Source organism: Alligator sinensis, unplaced genomic scaffold, assembly GCF_000455745.1.
Source record: "Alligator sinensis unplaced genomic scaffold, ASM45574v1 scaffold97_1, whole genome shotgun sequence".
Classification (NCBI taxonomy): domain Eukaryota; kingdom Metazoa; phylum Chordata; order Crocodylia; family Alligatoridae; genus Alligator; species Alligator sinensis.
The window spans coordinates 3011211-3017992 of record NW_005841921.1 but is presented as its reverse complement, the minus strand read 5'-3'; the positions used below and the strand labels follow the sequence as shown (position 1 = coordinate 3017992).

The 6782-nt window shown below is 41.9% G+C and overlaps 1 long non-coding RNA gene across 1 annotated transcript; it reads right to left on the bottom strand.

Moving 5' to 3' along the window:
• Positions 1–391: 391 nt before the first annotated feature.
• Positions 392–5862, bottom strand: LOC102371964. Its single transcript, XR_323279.1, has 3 exons — positions 5745–5862; positions 4452–4667; positions 392–441 (listed from the first exon to the last, which is right to left on the bottom strand). It is a non-coding gene; the product is annotated as an uncharacterized LOC102371964 (long non-coding RNA).
• Between the last annotated feature and the right edge of the window lie 920 nt (positions 5863–6782).

The window sequence follows — 6782 nt, the reverse complement described above, 5'->3', positions numbered from 1 at the left end:
CCCCCCCCCCCCCCCCCATTTACAGTTCCAAAAGCAAATTCAAGAACACTTTTTCAGGCAATGTCATGAAAGTTCATTCTCTATTTTTCAAGGTCAACAAAAATTGTTAATAGATGTAAAGACATTTCCAACCCAAGTGAAGACTGTCCTAAGAACAGTTGTATAAGTTACAATAAATGAAGCACATTCCTGTAGGAAACAGGACTATGACAACTTCTTATATTCCAATATTAGAATAGTAACAGATGCCCTTAACACTGAGGTTGCTTGGACAGTCTTAGGTATTTGTATTGTTTTTTTTTTCTTTTGTTCTCCTCAAGGTCCTACAGAGCAGTGAGTTCCACATTTCAGCAGTTCACTGGTGCTCCCAAGCCCATGAAACTACTCCTCCAAAAGCTTGACAATCTGCCTCATGGACATATCACAGTAAAAGCAGCGGGACTAGAAAGAAGTACAGGAGAACAATGAAGATGTCTCGCTTTCAGAACACTACATCCCACACAATAAAGAAAGCATTTAAGTTATGACACAACTATATATAGAAGCTTGTGCTAGCTTGTGGCAGAAGTATGCAAAAACTTAAAAAAAAAAAAAAAAAATGGTTGTAATGATACTGCAGCCAGAATTGTTCTGTATGCTCAGGACTCAAAATTCAAGTCTATAGGTACATACAGACATTCAGGGACATGAGATCAAGTTAAAAAAATGGCTACCCAATCTACGGTAATCCTAGAAGGGGGAGGGGTAGTGAGATCTGGGAGGGTTTGGCCGAATCAGGGAGGCTCATGGGGGGCTCCTCTTCCCTGCCCTCTAGGAACAAGGGCTATTTTTACCACCCTCCCATAACTTACTTCCTTGGCTCCTGGTACTCAGAGTAGCTTGTGGGATAGAAAGGCTTGGTGGTTTTGGGGGGGTGGGGAGGGGAAGGGAGTCTGCTGGCTGGCCTGTGGGTGAATTGTCCATCTGGGGTTAGGGGGAGGGGCTGGGGGGGTGGAAAAGCACAGCCCAGATGCCGGGGTCAGCAGCTGGGATTGGTCTCACCTGACCTGATCCAAGTTAAAATTCCTCACCAGTACAGTTAACATAGATATGATCAGCCATTTTTAAACTGATCTATTGTGCTGAACTCCAGTACAGTTTACACTTGGATCCACCAACCTAGGGATCAAAGTGTAAGGTCCACACTTGGGCAAAATGAGTTAGATTTGGTGGTCATTTCTGACATGATCTAGCCTCCCCATACAAATGTCTGTATGTACCCTATAGGAAAGAGTCCATTAGGGTCACACAAGTATCCAAAACACGAAAAGACGTGGCATTGCTACACATGCATCTCTGTATCCAAGAAATAAAATACTCTTGCCAGTGAAAAAACCCTAGCTGCAGGGTTTAGGAGGAGACTACTTCAAAGACCCACTTCTTCAGTAAAAATAGATCTAGTCAAAAGTTCAACTGCTTTGTCAATGTTTATCTAGCATATAGATCAGCACAAGACTTTAAGGGCACCTATACACGAACTATGGAGTGTGGCAATTACCATGCTCCAGCAAACTCCAGCATCTCGCGTATCAGCATCCCTGTGCTTAAAAGTGGCTGCAGGGGCACTTTAAGCTAAAGCTCATCAGCATTCCCGCCTCCATTTTTAAACATGGAGCACTGATACATGAGATACTCCAGGCACTTTAATTGGAGTGGCTCTCTGAGAACCACTCCAATTAAAGTGCCCTCCCCCCAGAGCACTTGTATAAATGCCCTAAGACTCTTAAGTTTGAGGGCTTGAGTTAAGCTTTTCAACAAGCACTACAAGGAAGAGTTCACTATAATGTTCACAGCTGACAGCAAGTTAACTGAGAAGTCTTGGACTGAATAGTACTTTAGGCAATTCCTCAGCATTTATATCAATGGCCTCCAAGCACTACTCATTCTTCCTCTTCAAACAAACCAAACAAACAAACCAACCAACCATGGATTTGGAAAGGTTAACCACATTTTGCATTTCTCTTAAGGTCTCTACATACCATAGGTTACTGACTATAGAATCTTGTCATCTGTTAAATTCAGAGGCCTTGGTGTTAACCTGTTAGTATCAAGTCCATTCAAAATCTCAAATTACAGTGCTAATTACAGAAAGAACTTATACTAGACACCTGACCACTTTTAGACTGATTATGTCACAAACCAATCCTAAAGTGACAATTAGTGCACTCTAATGATGCCTTTTCTCCCTACCATGCAAGGCCTACTCTAACTCATCTTCCATGCTAATAATGTCCTGCTGCAGCAAAAAGTAAACAGACATAATGTAGCACAGTAGATCAAATAATGCATCTACTTATTATGTGACTGGTGCCATTTCCATACACATTGGGATGGAAGCTGCATTATAATTCACAGGAGATATTTTGCATGATGGATGAAAGAATGCAAGATCTCTTCCTAAAGTGTTTTAATTGCCTGTTGCTTAGATTTTTCCTGGTAGTCTCTTAGCCCTGTAATGAAGAGAAACCAAGTTATAGGTTGAAACCAAGTTCTGTTCACTGTATCTTTTGTTGCCCTCTGGATGAATGTTGTCAAGGCCCTTTTAGAAGGACAAATGTGCACAAATCAATTGCTATCTTCCAGGGCAAGTTGATCAAACAAGCACTCCCCTGCCCCATCCTGGGGCACTCCCAGGCACTCCACCAGTTTCCCAGCTGGTTTCTCAGTTCCTTGAAGGCCTTCACTTGTTTATCCAAGCATTCAGACTCCAAGAAATCACAAAAGGTAAGGGATGGACTTACATCTACTTCAACATGCAGTACTGAGGCTTAGGTAAGTTAAACCCTCTGCCAAGGTAAACTGGGGGAAGGCACTACTTTCAATTGTTCTGACAGAGAAGTTAAGAGTCACTCACTGTGAGGCAAACACAAGGAAGCTATGTCAACTAAATTAGTATAATCTACAATGAATTGGAGCTCTGCAATCCACTTGCATTTATAAGACATTTAAAAGCAGACTGTAGAAGCTATTTGCAATTTGTCAGCTTGTTGTTTGCAGTTTAATTTAGTTTTTCCTTTCAAGGAAATCACTATCCATTTACATGCAAACAGATGTATCCAGTATGCCTCCAGTAGGTATGGCAATATTTATTGTTCAATTTATACATTGGCCCTGAATTATCCCTGGCATAGTTAACTTTTTAGAGTTAGACCACTGACCCTAACCACGGGTTCTGAAAGCTTTATTGGCTTTTATGGCAGCTTCTGTGTCGTGAGCCCTAAAAAAATGTGCAATTACCACACTACTTGGCCAGTCTGCAAGGGTGGACCAAGCGCATGTGGTCCAACCCAGAGCATGGCTCTATACCCAGTGCACAGGGACAAATACAGCCCATGAGGTCATCCACAGGCCTGATCTGGCATATGGGACTGACCCCTCATGCTGACCCCACACACTGGATCTGGCCCATAAACCAGCTGCGCTCCACTCATCTGGCCCATGCAGACAAAAGAGGTTGAGCACCACTGATCTACCCAATACTACTATGGGTTAGGCTCCAGCAGAAGCACATGCAGTAATTCCAGACTTGACAGAAACAAGCAACATCTGTCACAGACTTCAAAGACAATTTACATCCAGCCAGTTGCTGGGAGTCAGTTGTAACCAACAACATCTTCACTGAGTTGGTGGGAAATAGAGCAATGCCAGTCTTAACAAATCATTCCTAAATTCCTTTGTACATCCACCTCCAGTACAGCTCTGAAAATAGCCCTTCTCCTCTTCATATACTCATATGGGGGCGGGGCAGTCACTCTTTGCCATGGCCAACTTTGTATACTTATAGGAAGTGTAGCAGAGCTAATAATTTTTTCTGTATATTTGAGCACATTAGTACTATTATAGGGGGAAGGAAGGTTATCATTGACTATAGTGAACAATGGTCACTATAGTGGATAGTGAACAATGGTCATAAGCTGATGGAGAATAGGTTTAGGTTGGAGATCAGAAGGCAATATTTTACAGTTAGGGTGGCCAAAATCTGGAACCAGTTCCCCAGGGAAGTGGTCCTCGCCCCTACCTTGGGCATATTCAAGAGGAGGTTGGATGATCACCTGTCTGGGGTCTTGTGAACCCAGCATTCATTCCTGCCTGTGGCAGGGGGTCAGGCTAGACGATCTGTTCAGGTCCCTCCTGACCCTAGCTACTATGAAACTATGACTATAGCTAAGCTTATAGCAGCTGGTGGGGGGGGGGTTCAAAGATTCCCACATAACTCTCTTAGCACAGCTCAAATGCACCCTCTAGTATTACTGCTGCAGGTGTTAAAAGGCTACACATATAATACCTTCCTAATAAACAACTTCCTTTCAGGAGCAAGAAAGATAAAATTGCAAAGTGAGTTATTGTAACTGCTCTCTATTCTTTGCTGTATTAATGCTTCTTACAGGAAGTAATTTCACCCTATAATTTACCAAGTGTTTGACTCTTCTTACAGAGTGTCCATAATCCTTGTGGTAGATACCAGTTTGGTTTTATGCCTTGCCTTGACACTCTGCAGGATGATACACATCTCTTGCTTGTTCTGGGATCTCAGGATCTTTCTGCACCCTCTCTCTACTCATGGGACTGCTCCCTCAACAACTGAGCCACATGCCTCAAGGCCACACCATCTCAATCAATGTAGTAGACTAGAGAAACAGAAGAGAGGAGTACAGAGATTATAGTCACATCTCTGATTGGTTACAGACACACAGTATAGCATAGTTACCTACGCATATCCCACATAGATATTAAACTCCCCCACCCCACTTGTTAAGTTAGCATACACATGGATCAGAACAGAAGTTACTTCAAAAACCAAGTATCTTTCCACCTCTAACTGGCACTATGTAAGATCTTGTCTTATTAAATGCCTCCGCATTGAAAACTCCCATTAGCTCTATTAAATATTTGTACAGTCAAAGATTGCCAAAGTGTAAAATAGTTGAACTGGTAAAACAGTTAAAATAGCTTAAAACAGTTACATACTTAATAGGGCTTGACAAGAAGCCCAGGTGAAAAACAAACTGAAATGCAGGCATCACTCCTCCCCACCCAATACCTAGAGGCAGCTAGCATACAGTTCCAGGTTCACCCTGCCATGCAGTTCAGAGCAACCAGGTAGCATATAAACATTACCCCACTGGAAACTCCATCTTGCAAAAAGAAAGGCCCATCACTACTTGCAGCTATATGGAGTTATCGCAACAACATGAAACCATTGTCTCAAGCCAAAGAAGATGGTTTTAACAATATTTAGAAGGCTAAGGTCATGATTAATGAGGGCTGACTGATGGGAATTTCTTTCCTTAGCAAGAAACTAATTAGCCTTGCAGGTGCAGCTCTAATTACATTTCTACAGCTGAGCATGCAACTCAACAATAAGCACACCACATTGCTGCCATGCAATGAGGTCAGTCCTGTCAGGAATACATTTGTTTTTTGAAATTCCTTCATTGGCTGCTGCTCACAGAAGTTATGCCTCAAATCGCCTCTCAACATTGTTGTTTAGTGGCAGTCTCAAATTGTTTCACATTTACATAAATAAATAAATAAATAAATAAATAAAAATGTTACCGCTTATTCCTAGAAAAAGGGGTCCTAATTTCCTTGACAACGAATTTTGCCTTACTCCTATCTTTAAACATGATAGTTTGCAATTATGCAGCAGGAACTATTAGCTTTCAAAGATACCAGCATTCCTATAAAAATTTAGCTCTCCTTACCTTTGGGAAGTTCCTGGATGCTTTTCTTAATGAAAATGTTGTATAACTATTTTTATAATGGTCAGTAAATAACATTACTGGGGCAGAGAAAACTCTTCCCACTATAATTGTTTCAAAGCAAGCAATCCCCACTTAGGCCTATTCCAGGAAATGAGGCATCTCCTTCATTTGGATTGCTCCCAGTAAGCAATCTGGGCCAGAACTTCACCTGCTATAAATTGGCTACAAGGGAGCTATTCTAAATTATACCAGATGCATATGTTTTCTTCCCCATTCACATCCCCATCCCCACAAACACCTTTGCTTGAATGGAAAGTCTGAGCTTTACAGGCCCCAGGTGGCAATCTCAGAGTTGCTCCTAAAGACATCTTCTTTCCTGTACTATTCCATGCCTATTCCAGCATGCTCTAATGGTTGCACCTACAAGTAAATTTGCAAGACGAAAGGGTTAAGATGCTTCAGGAAACAAATAGATAAGTCAAAGAATACTAGCATTAATACTTATATTTTGGCCATCCCCTTTCAGTGCCACTATTTTCCTAAAATGTTTGTTTGGCTATTGTTTTAGGTTTTTGCTGTCAGAAGCCAGCCAGCATGGGAAGAACTCTTCACAAACTCTACATTGCATCTCTCTTGCCTACGTACATCTGCTAGCCACAGCATTTTTTCCACTCAGCTTTACAGATGTAGAGAGAATGTCCCTGCCTTCCTTGGGGCAGGAAGGGTTGCTGGGGGTGGGGGGTCTTTCTCAGTCTTCTGCAGAACTTGCTTTTCTTCAGGCCTTTATGAAAGCCCTTTTATCCTGAAAGGTCAGCTATGCATTTCAGTGCCATAAATACAGATACCAAAATATCACTTCTCCCCAACATACGTGAAATTCCATATCCATTTTTTTTAGCCCTTGTTTCAGGGAAAAAGCTATTCAAAGACTGACAAAATAGACCGGAGAAGAAGGTACAGTAGTGGGATCCTTCACCAACAAAAGCATTGGTAGTAGGCTGTTTCTTCTGCCTCCATGAAAGCTCACCAAGTGTTTAG